General features: G+C 46.3%; 1 protein-coding gene across 1 annotated transcript in view; it reads right to left on the bottom strand.

The window, feature by feature from the left end:
• The window catches only part of wnt2bb (wingless-type MMTV integration site family, member 2Bb), a 56,383-nt gene that overhangs the window by 25,747 nt on the left and 17,911 nt on the right, over positions 1–12,725 (bottom strand). The gene's annotated exons all lie outside the window — the stretch shown is intronic.

Raw genomic sequence — 12,725 nt, 5'->3', positions numbered from 1 at the left:
CAGCCTTTAGTCCCATCAGTTTTCCATTAATGGAGATGAAGATAATCGAATGGCGGAACAGGCGCAAGGAGATGAACATCCTTCTCCTGCTCCGAGTGTTCCTAAGATGCTTCCACAATTTTATTCAGTAGGCTGTTCCAGAATTTTGACCCAGTGAAGATGAAGGGATAATGATATATGTCCAAGTCAGGATGGTGTGTGACCTGGGGGGTTCTTGCTGGTGATGGTGTTCCCATAAGCCTGTTACTCTTGTCCTTCTGGGTGGTAGAGGTCACAGGTTTGGGATACGCTGTCCAAGAAGCCTTGGTGTGTTACTGCAGTGCATCCGCAGATGGTATAGATTGCAGCCAGGGTGCACTGGTGATGGAGGGAGTGGATATTCACACCAATGGATGGGCTACTAGTCGAGTGGACTGTTTTGGCCTGGATTAAGGAAATTGACACTATGATCGATCAGTTACTCTATAGAGCTTGGTGACATGAAGCACTTTTACCTTTAGAATGACCACAGCTGTGTTGCACAATTTGGGGAGTGGGTCGGAGGGAACGGGTTCATTTGAAGTCATAGAATTAGAGTCATAGAGTTATACAGCACAGAAACAGGCCCTTCGGCCCATCGTGTCCGTGCCAGCCATCAAGCACCTATTTATTCTAATCCCATTTTCCAGCACTTGGCCCATAGCCTTGCATGCTATGGCGTTTCAAGTGCTCATCTAAATACTTCTTAAATGTTGTGAGGGTTCCTGCCTCTATCAGCCCTTCAGGCAGTGTGTCCCAGATTCCAACCACCCTCTGGGTGAAATTTCTTTTTCCTCAATTCTCCTCTAAACCTCCTGCCCCTTACCTTAAGTGATGTAAAGGAAGAGGAGTGAGACCTGAGGCAGGAGCGCCGTCCTTTAGACCCATTTAAACTTGACTTGTACTATTTCGTTAAACATCCCATCATCTCATTTGTGCTCTGAAACCATGAAAAATGAACCACTGCTCAGAAGCTGGTGCACAGAGCTTCGAATACACAGATCGCAATTATGGCTGTGCAGAGTGATTCAGGTGTGCCTGGTTTGTACTGTTAAGATCTTGCAGCTTAGAAACAGTGAAACAACAATAGCAACTTGCATTTATATGGCGACTTTAACATAGATGCATTGCCAAACAAAATTTGACACCAAGACACTTAAGTAGGACAGATGAACTGGGCGGCACAGTGGCGCAGTGGTTAGCACCGCAGCCTCACAGCTCCAGAGACCCGGGTTCGATTCTGGGTACTGCCTGTGTGGAGTTTGCAAGTTCTCCCTGTGTCTGTGTGGGTTTCCTCCGGGTGCTCCGGTTTCCTCCCACAGCCAAAAGACTTGCAGGTTGATAGGTAGATTGGCCATTGTAAACTGCCCCTAGTGTAGGTAGGTGGTAGGAGAATAGTGGGGATGTGGTAGAGAATATGGGGTTAGTGTAGGGTTAGTATAAATGGGTGGTTGTTGGTCGGCACAGACTCGGTGGGCCGAAGGGCCTGTTTTAATGCTGTATCTCTAAATTAAAAAAATAAATAAATAATGACCAAACGTTTGGTCAAAGATGTAGATTTTAACAAGCGTCTGAAAGAGGAGAGAGATGTAACGAGGCGGAGAGGCTTAGGAAGGAAATTCCAGAGCTTAGAGCCTTGATAGCTGAAGGCTCCATCACCAATGGTGAGCGATTAAAATTGGGGATGCTCAAGGGGCCAGAATTGGAGGAGTGCAGATATCTCGGAGGGTTGTAGGGCTGGAGGAGATTACAGAGATAGGGAAGAGTGAAGCCACGGAGAGGTTTGCAAACAAGATGAGAAATTTAAAATCGAGGTGTTGTTTACGTGGGAGGATATGTTGGCCAGCGAACAGATTGGAACCACAGGCAAATCCCTGAATAAGAAGATTTAGTAGAATTAATTTTTTTAACCAACGCAAACACTGACGCATCAGACAAATTTATTTCCATTCCATTTTTCCCACACACAGTCTTTTACTATTAATTTTCTTGTGAAGGGTGTCAAGTTGCATGTACATAATTTATTGAAGGCAACTAACTGCTAACATGGAAGCATAAATAGCAATAAATCTGTGGGAGTCCCTCACTCACCAGTGGACATGGTGTCACGCCCTGATTTCACATCACATTCCATCCATCCCTGCTCTTTGCTAACGCTGTCATTTCACCCAGCTTCACTCTCAGGCTGCACCTATCTTATCCTCGTCTGTTTCTATACTCTAACTTCCTCCCATTTGCTCTGATCCTGTCCTATAGTTGCCAACTCACACTTTATCCATAGTTCCATGGGTCAGTTAACAATATTGCAAAATTGTCCTTTTCCTGTCTTCTGCTCTCCCTTTCTCTATTAATCAGTGAACCAAGGGGTTATCCTGTGTTCCTGGTATAACAGGACAGTAACAATACAACAACTTGTATTTATAGCACCTTGAACGTAATAAAACGTCCCACGGCTATTATAAAGCAAAATATGACACAAGACATCATTTACATGGAGGGGGCGCAACGCGCGCCCCCGATGGCGTAGAGAGGCAGGTGCTCTGTCCCTGACAATGGCATCTGGTGCCACTGCGCAGGTGCTAGAGCCATCTTTAAAGTGATTCAAGCCCTTACAGGTGATATCAATTTTTAAAGAGAAATGGATGTTGCAGTTACATTTAAAAATTTAATAAAGGTTCGAAGGCCCTCTCCCATCACCTCCCCCTCCCCCCCCCCCCCCCGCCACCATGACTAAACAATTTGTTTATTGGCCTCTCCTCCACAAAAAAACTTTTCTCCCTATCCCAAACTTCCCCCTCCAAACTTTATTAACGTTGCCCTTCAACCCCTTCCTACCATCCCCTCAGCCAATAGTAAGAGTTTCCCCCGCTCCTCCCACCGACCTGAAAACTCCACTTCATCCCCCTCCCCACCAGTGTTCTGCCTCGGATCTCCAAACGGAACTGTGAAGACACGGGACGTCCGGCAACCGGCCGGAATATTGGCGTGGGACGGCCGTCGTGGAAAGATGAGCAATTATTCAGTGATTCACATTTATTTAAATATTTGAATTCAGTTTCTGTTGCCAAGTGACGGGGGGGCCACCATGAGGCCCCTCCGCCACCAGTAAAATGGGGCAGGGCCTTCCGGGCGTCGAGGCCGGTGGCTGGCCTCTCCCCAAAGTATTTTCCGGGCACCCCTGCCATGACCCCTGACGTCGGGGGGGCTGGTAAAATCCAGCCCAAGGTTTATTAGGACAGGTGAGCCAAAGCGGTAGCTTTTAAGGAGCATCTTAAATGAGAAAGGAGAGGTAGAGAGGCGGAGATGTTGATGGAGGGAGTTCAAGAGCTTAGGGTCCTAGTTATGCCTGTCTTTTTGTGGGATATGTCAAGCATTCTTTGTTCCAGTCCTACTCAGGCCCCCTCCCCCAACTCTTTTTCCGGTACATTGATGACTGTATCGGTGCCGTTTCCTGCTCCCGCCCCGAACTAGAAAACTTTATCAACTTTGCTTCCAATTTCCACCCTTCTCTCACCTTCACATGGTCCATCTCTGACACTTCCCTTCCCTTCCTCGACTTCTCTGTCTCCATCTCTGGGGATAGGTTGTCTACTAATATCCATTATAAGCCCACCGACTCCCACAGCTACCTCGACTACACTTCTTCACACCCTACCTCCTGTAAGGACTCCATTCCATTCTCCCAGTTTCTCCGTCTCCGACGCTTCTGCTCTGATGATGCTACCTTCCATGACGGTGCTTCTGATATGACCTCCTTTTTCCTCAACCGAGGATTTCCCCCCACTGTGGTTGACAGGGCCCTCAACTGTGTCCGACCCATTCCCCGCACCTCTACCCTCACCCCTTCCCCTCCCTCCCAGAACCGTGATAGGGTTCCCCTTGTCCTCACTTTTCACCCCACCAGCCTCCATATCCAAATGATCATCCTCTGCCATTTTCGCCACCTCCAGCGTGATGCCACTACCAGTCGCATCTTCCCCTCCCTTCCCCGTCAGCATTCCGAAGGGATCGTTCCCTCCGCGACACCCTGGTCCACTCCTCCATTACCCCCACTACCTCGTCCCCATCCCAGGGCACCTTCCCCTGCAATAGCAGGAGGTGTAATACCTGCCCATTTACCTCCTCTCTCCTCACTATCCCAGGCCCCAAACACTCCTTTCAGGTGAAGCAGCGATTTACTTGTACTTCTTTCAATGTAGTATACTGTATTCGCTGCTCACAGTGTGGTCTCCTCGACATTGGGGAGACCAAGCGCAGACTGGGTGACCACTTTGCGGAACATCTCCGCTCAGTCCGCAAGCAGGACCCTGAGCTTCCGGTTGCTTGCCATTTCAACACTCCCCCCTGCTCTCATGCTCACATCTCTGTCCTGGGATTGCTGCAGTGTTCCAGTGAACATCAACGCAAGCTCGAGGAACAGCATCTCATCTACCGATTAGGCACACTACAGCCTGCTGGACTGAACATTGAGTTCAATAATTTCAGAGCATGACAGCCCCCCATTTTACTTTCATTTTTAGTTATTTTTTCTTCCTTTTTTTTACATTCTTTTTTACATTTTTTACAATCCTTTTTTTTTGCATTTATTTCATTTCATATTAGTTTGTTCAGTTTGCCTACCCACTGTTTTTTTTCAGGTTTGCACTTGCTGCTGTTCAATATTCAGTGTATTTACACCTAATCTGTACTAATGCTTTGTCTTTCAACACACCATGAACATATAAAGAACAAAGAACAAAGAACAAAGAAAATTACAGCACAGGAACAGGCCCTTCGGCCCTCCAAGCCTACGCCGATCCAAATCCTCTATCTAAACCTGTCGCCTATTTTCTAATGGTCTGTATCTCTTTACTTCCTGCCCATTCATGTATCTGTCTAGATACATCTTAAAAGATGCTATTGTGCCCGTGTCTACCACCTCCACTGGCAATGCGTTCCAGGCACCCACCACCCTCTGCGTAAAGAGCTTTCCACGCATATCCCCCCTAAACTTTTCCCCTTTCACTTTGAACTCGTGTCCCCTTGTAATTGAATCCCCCACTCTGGGAAAAAGCTTCTTGCTATCCACCCTGTCTATACCTCTCATGATGTTGTACACCTCAATCAGGTCCCCCCTCAACCTCCGTCTTTCTAATGAAAATAATCCTAATCTACTCAACCTCTCTTCATAGCTAGCACCCTCCATACCAGGCAACATCCTGGTGAACCTCCTCTGCACCCTCTCCAAAGCATCCACATCATTTTGGTAATGTGGCGACCAGAACTGCACGCAGTATTCCAAATGTGGCCGAACCAAAGTCCTATACAACTGTAACATGACCTGCCAACTCTTGTACTCAATACCCCGTCCGATGAAGGAAAGCATGCCGTATGCCTTCTTGACCACTCTATTGACCTGCGTTGCCACCTTCAGGGAACAATGGACCTGAACACCCAAATCTCTCTGTACATCAATTTTCCCCAGGACTTTTCCATTTATTGTATAGTTCACTCTTGAATTGGATCTTCCAAAATGCATCACCTCGCATTTGCTCTGATTGAACTCCATCTGCCATTTCTCTGCCCAACTCTCCAGTCTATCTATATTCTGCTGTATTCTCTGACAGTCCCCTTCACTATCTGCCACTCCACCAATCTTAGTGTCGTCTGCAAACTTGCTAATCAGACCACCTATACTTTCCTCCAAATCATTTATGTATATCACAAACAACAGTGGTCCCAGCACGGATCCCTGTGGAACACCACTGGTCACCCGTCTCCATTTTGAGAAACTCCCTTCCACTGCTACTCTCTGTCTCCTGTTGCCCAGCCAGTTCTTTATCCATCTGGCTAGTACACCTTGGCCCCCATGCGCCTTCACTTTCTCCATCAGCCTACCATGGGGAACCTTATCAAACGCCTTACTGAAGTCCATGTATACGACATCTACAGCCCTTCCCTCATCAATCAACTTTGTCACTTCCTCAAAGAATTCTATTAAGTTGGTAAGACATGACCTTCCCTGCACAAAACCATGTTGCCTATCACTGATAAGCCCATTTTCTTCCAAATGGGAATAGATCCTATCCCTCAGTATCTTCTCCAGCAGCTTCCCTACCACTGACGTCAGGCTCACCGGTCTATAATTACCTGGATTATCCCTGCTACCCTTCTTAAACAAGGGTATTGTTTGCCTTTGCTCCGTAACCTTTTGGTCAGCTATGTGGCCTGGTCCAATCTAGACCTCCTTTGTTATCTCTTGCCCCACCCCCACCTCACTTGCTTATAACCTGTGACTTTTCTAATATTTGTCAGTTCCGATGAAGGGTCACTGACCCGAAACGTTAACTCAGCTTCTCTTTCCACAGATGCTGCCAGACCTGCTGAGTGGTTCCAGCATTTCTTGTTTTTATTTCAGATTTCCAGCATCCGCAGTATTTTGCTTTTATTCAAGAGCTTAGGGCCCAGGTGCTGAAGGTACAGCGCCAATGGTGAAGCAATTAAAATCAGGGATGCTCAAGAGGCTGGAATTAGAGAAGTGCAGAGATCTCGGAGGGTTGTAGGGTTGGAGGAGTTTACAGAGATAGGGAAGGGTGAGGTAATGGAGGGGTTTGCAAACAAAGATGAGAACTTTAAAATCAAGGCATTGCTTAACCAGGAGCCAATGTAGGACAGTGAGCACAGGAGGGTGCTGGGTGAACGGGACTTGGTGCAAGTTAGGATGTGGAGAGCAGAGTTTTGGATGACTTCGACTTTGTGATAAAGCCTTACCCAATAACAATTAACTGACCTTCCTCTTTCAGATACTGACTGGTCTGCTGCGTAATTTCCAGCTTTATCTGTTTTTCAGTTCATAATAAGAACATAAGAAATAGGAGCAGGAGTGGGACATTCATTCCTCGAGCCTGCTCCACCATTCAATAAGATCATGGGTGACTCAGCTACATCTTCCCACACTATCCCTATATCTCGTGATTCCCTTCGTAACCAAAAACCTATTGATCTCTGACTTGAATATACTCAATGACTGAGTATCTACAGATCTCTGTGGATGAGAATTCCAAAGGTTTACAAGCCTTTGAGTCATAGAGTCACAGAATAATAGAATCATAACAGCACAGAAGGAGGTTATTCGGCCCATCGAGCCCATGCCGGCTCCCTGTAGACCAATCTAATCAGTCCCATTTCCCCACTCTATCCCTGTTGCCCTGCAAGTTTATTTCCTTCAAATGTCCATCCAATTTCCTTTTGAAATCATTCATCATCTCTGCTTCCACCACCCTTGTAGGCAGAAAGTTCCAGGTCATTACCACATTGCATAAAAAAAGTTCTTCCTCACATCCTCCCTGCATCTCTTTCCCAAAACCTTCAATCTGTGTCCCCTTGTCCTTGTACCAGCAGCTAATAGAAACATATGTTCTTTGTCTACCTTATCCAAACCTGTCAGTATCCTGTACATCTTGATCAAATCTCCCCTCAATCTCCTTTGCTCCAAGAACAACCCCAACTTCTCCAATCTCACCTTGTAGCTTAACTGTATAAAATGTTGGTTAGACCACAGTTGGAGTATTGTGTACAGTTCTGGTCACCACCTTATAGAAAAGACACAATTGCTCTGGAGAGAGTACAGAGGAGATTTACAAGAATGTTGCCAGGGCTCGAAAGTTGCAGCTATGAGGAAAGATTGGATAGACTAGGGTTGTTTTCCTTAGCACAGAGGAGGCTGAGGGGTGACTTAATTGAGGTATACAAAGTTATGAGGGACCTAGATAGAGTAGACAGGAAGGACCTGCAGAGAGGTCAGTTACCAATGGGCACAGATTTAAGGTGATTGGTCGAAGGATTCGAGGGGACATGAGGGAAACCTTTTCACCCAGAGGGTGGTGGGTATCTGGAATTCACTGCCAGGATCGGTGGTGGAGGCAGAAACCGTCAATTCTTTTAAAAGGTACCTGGACATGCACATGAAGTGCTGTAACCTGCAAGGCTACGGACCAAGTGCTGGAAGGTGGGATTGGATTGGGCGGCTAGTTTTTTTCTGGCTGGCACGGACATGACGGGCTGAATGGCCTCCTTCTGTGCCGTAATCTTTGCTATGGGTCTATGGTTCTTAAATTCCTCATCCCTGGAACCATTCTGGTAAATCCCCTCTGCACCCTCTCAAAGACCCTCACATCCTACCTAAAGTGTGGTGACCAGAACTGGGTGCAATATTCTAGTTGTGGCCTAACCAGAGGTTTATAAAGGTTCAGCATAACTTCCCTTTGAGTGAAGAAGTTTCTCTTCATCTCAGACCTAAATCATTGACCCCCTTATCCTGAGACTGTGATCCTGTGTTCTAGATTCCCCAGTCAGGGGAAACATCCTCCCAGCATCTACCCTATCAATTTGATACAATAAGTTTATGACTAATCACAGCGATCAATCTCTATCAATGAATCTACAACAGAGCCAGACATGGGGCGGGGAGGGGGTGAGTTTTATTCTGGTGGTAGGGGTCTTGACGTCCGGAAAAAGTGACGCTGAGATCCCCGCGTCGGCTCTTCTCCAGAAGGCCCACCGAATCTAGCGCCAACAGCGACGGGCCTTCCACAGGATCAAGGACCCTGTCACCGAATGTCCTGCCCTTGGAGAGCTGCCGGCCAATCAGAGGCCGGCAGTTGCAAACCCACCGCGGGGGTTAATTGCCCAGTTAAGGGCCTCAATTGCCGGGGTGGGGGCGGAGGGGGGAGTGGGAAGGCCGTTCATCGGCCTTCCTTCCCCAGACTAAATTTTGGCGGAGGTGGAATGGGTGGCAGGAACACCCCACCTCCCCCCCCGTCACCACCCCCCCCCGTCACCCACCCACCCACACACCCAACCGCCGCCACCATCCCACCCGATTTTCTCCGCCGCCAAACCCACGCCATCCTTATTAGGATGGTGAGCGTGGAAGAAGTCATTTAGGAGGCCGCCTCCAGGTAAATAGGTCCCTCAGTCCCCATTTGGTCCTGACGTCGGGGTCCCAAAACCTGCGGGAAAATCCTGCCCATTAAGACAGGAAAGAGGTAGGTTATAAGGAGGCTTAGTAAGGGAGGAGAGAGGTGGCCATGCGGACAGGTTTAGTGAAGGAATGTAAGAAATTAGGGTCCAGACAGCTTAAAGCTCCGCTGCCAATAGTAGATGAGCAAGCGGTCAGAATTGGAGGAGTGCAGAGATCTCGGAGGTTTGTGGGGCTGGAGGAGGTTGCAGAGATAGGGAGGGGCAAGACCATGGAGGAATTTGAAACTAGAATGAGGATTGCAAAATGTTACATGCCTTTGCTGCATATCTCTTCATACCCTTCCCTAACAAAATCTGTCGATCTCAGTCTTGAAAACTCCAATTAATCTCCAGAATTCACAGCCATTTAGGGCAGTGAGTTCCATTTCTACTATCCTTTGTGTGAAAAAGTGTTTCCTGATTTCTCTCCTGAATGGCCTAGATCTATTTTTAAAATTATATCCCCTTCATCTGGGTTCCCCAATCAGAAATACGTTTCTCTCTATCTACGCTGTCAAATCCCTTGACCATTTTAAACACCTCGATTCGATCATTCTTGATCCTGCATTATGCCAAGTTTTAATGGCAGCTCACTCTTTGGTTACAAAGCAGAACGGCCCTATAAAGCGGAAGTGGGGGGGGGGTTGGTGTCTGCGATTCCGTTACCTTCACAGATACTGACTGGGGCTGTGCAGAACCATGCAACCAGTTACTCCCTGAATTATTTCTGTTTGACTTTTCACCAGTTCGCCTGTGGAAATATTTACATCTGTTATTACTGTTTACACAACTCGGCATAAAGACATGCTCTAACTTTAGCTCATTTAGGAGAGCAGCCCGCTACCTGACCCCTCGTAAAACGCGTGCTCTCTTTCTCTCTCTCTCTCTCCTGCTCAGAGCTGTTTAAGTAGCGATGAAACGGCAAATGTTGATCAAAACAACATTGATGGAACACTTACAATGTTTTTTCCCATGGCGTATCCCGACGCAGAACCAACGACAATTATTTTGTGTGTGTGTGGGTTCCACTTACAAAGAATAGAACACTGCTCAAGTGTAGTTATTCACAGAAAAAAAACAAAAAAACTTCAATTTCTATGGTGCCTTTCATGATCTTAGGAGATCCCAAAGTGCTTTACAGCCAATGAAGTATTTTTGAAGCATAGTCATTGTTATAATCTAGGAAACATGGCAATCCATTTGTGCACAGCAAGCTCTCACAAACAGCAATGTGATAATGATCAATTAGTCTATTTTAATGATGTTGCTTACGGGCAAAATATTGACCAATACACTGGGTAGAAACCCCCACTGCTCTTCTTTAACATAGTGCCATGAGATGTTTTACACCCATCTGGGCATTGGTTTAACTCCTCATTAAAAGTCCACACCTCTGGCAGTACAGCACTCCAAGTTTTAGCCTGGATTTTTGGGCTAAAGTCTCCTGGAGTGAGACTTGAACCCACAATCTCCTGACTAGGAGGGAGGAGGATTACCAACTGAGACACAGCCAACACAATCCCTGACGAAGTAACTGAGAACCTGTCCTTTCAGTGTGAAGAATCTTCAGGGATTTGTGGTACAGACTGGGCCACAGCTGATTGAATATCCTGCTCAGGTTTGCTCTGTCGTATGGATGTTTGCTCCTGTGAAAGGAGCCCTATTTACTGCAAGCTGAGATTTTATTCCCCCATGAGTTATGTTGCTGTTTCTTTAAACAAAATGGTCATTAATTTGTTTATGGGTGGCTGATAGATTAAAACTTGCAGGATATTCTTCACCCAGCAGTCTCTGCGAGAGACCCTGAATAAATACTATAGGATAATACAGAATTACATCGAATGTACAGCACAGAAACGGGACATTCTGTACAAATGATCTATGCCAGTGTTTATGCTCCACACAAGCCTCCTCTCACCCCTCTTCATCGAATCCTATCAGCGTATACGATTTCTTTCTCCTTCAAGTATTTATCTAGCTTCCTCTTAAATGCACCTATACTATTCACCTCAACCACTCCATGTGGTAGTGAGTTCCACCTTCTGTCGGGGTAAAGAAGACTCTGCTCAAACTATCCTCTGGACATTGAGCAGGCTATGTGTGAGTACAGACTAAATAAATACTTTTATTTGTTTTATTTTAATTTAGAGATACAGCACTGAAACAGGCCCTTCGGCCCACCGAGTCTGTGCCGACCATCAACCACCCATTTATACTAATCCCACACTAATCCCATATTCCTACCACATCCCCACCTTTTCCCCTACCTATACTAGGGGCAATTTATAATGGCCAATTTACCTATCAACCTGCAAGTCTTTGGCTGTGGGAGGAAACTGGAGCAGCTGCCGAAAACCCACACGGTCACAGGGAGAACTTGCAAACTCCACACAGGCAGTACCCAGAACTGAACCCGGGTCGCTGGAGCTGTGAGGCTGCAGTGCTAACCACTGCGCCACTATAAAAATAAAATTTTAAAAATAAAATACTGCCTGAGATTAACCCCACTTCCCAGATCCTGAATGAAGATCTTCACTTCATTCCTAAAACGCCACATATATTTTGTATGGCGCCCCTTTAATTCAGGACATTGCCTTTTAAGAGGCGGTTTCCAGGAAGTGGTGTGTTGGCCAAGTCTCAGCGAGCTGTTGGTATTCTGCAGGCTGTTGGCTCAGTACCACCACACTTAAAAGGCACAGACAGCAATTCTAGCCAGGAATCTGTGTGTTTGTGATTTGCCTTTAATTAGAAGATCTGCAGCAGTGTGCAGTATAAACAGCCAGGTTACAACCTGTGGCATCCACACTGGACTCAGCTGTTTGGCTACAATAGAAACACACTTTAAATGGGAGAACTAGCTGGACAAGAATCTAATATTCAATTAATAGAAAGAATAACTTAAATTTATATAGCACCACTCGGGACATTCCATTGTGCTGTACAATTAATGAATTACTTTTGAAGTGTAGTCACTGATCCTGTGTCTTTCACTGGTTTTTCTTTATTTTTTCTTGTGCCATCCCCGAGCTCACCTTGTTACCATTCAGTAAATAGGGTGGGCCTCCTTCTTGAGCCATTACAGTTATCTCTGTAATCTTGTCAGCCCTACAAGCCCTCTGCTCCCTAGCAGTCTCCCTTGCTCTGACTCCAGCCTCTTAGACAGCTAGCCCCTGCACGTTTAGCAATCTCTCTGTAAACCTTGTTGTCTCTCCTCTCTCCTCCTTTAAAACCTTCCTTAAAGCTTTTCATCGCAGGTCCTCAAGTCTCCTATTTTGCTTCGATGTCCATTTTGGGCCGAGTCACCTGCTGCGATATACCTTGGGACACTTTTCTACATTAAGGATGCTGCATACATGCAAGTTGTTGTATATGGGCAATTACAGCAGCCATGGTATGGCCAAGCAAGATCACACAAACAACAATGAGAAAAAATGACCAGTTAATCTGAAGTAAGCTGCAATCTGCAGTATTGATCGTTGGTTAGTGTTGCAGTGTTGGTCAGGACACGGAGAACTCCCCTGCTTTTCGTTGAATAATGCCAGGGATTATTTATATCCACCTGAACAGGCAGATGGGGCCTCGGTTTAACATCTCATCCAAAAGACAACACCGTTAGCAGTGAAGCATCCTTCATTACTGCACGAAGGAATTAAATACGTCAAAGTCCCTTTGTACACTGCTAAACTCTGAAGTACCGTAACCCATCC

Source organism: Heterodontus francisci, chromosome 25 (assembly GCF_036365525.1).
Source record: "Heterodontus francisci isolate sHetFra1 chromosome 25, sHetFra1.hap1, whole genome shotgun sequence".
NCBI lineage: Eukaryota > Metazoa > Chordata > Chondrichthyes > Heterodontiformes > Heterodontidae > Heterodontus > Heterodontus francisci.
Note: the sequence above shows the minus strand (reverse complement) of the source record. Positions and strands in the feature narration are given on the sequence as shown.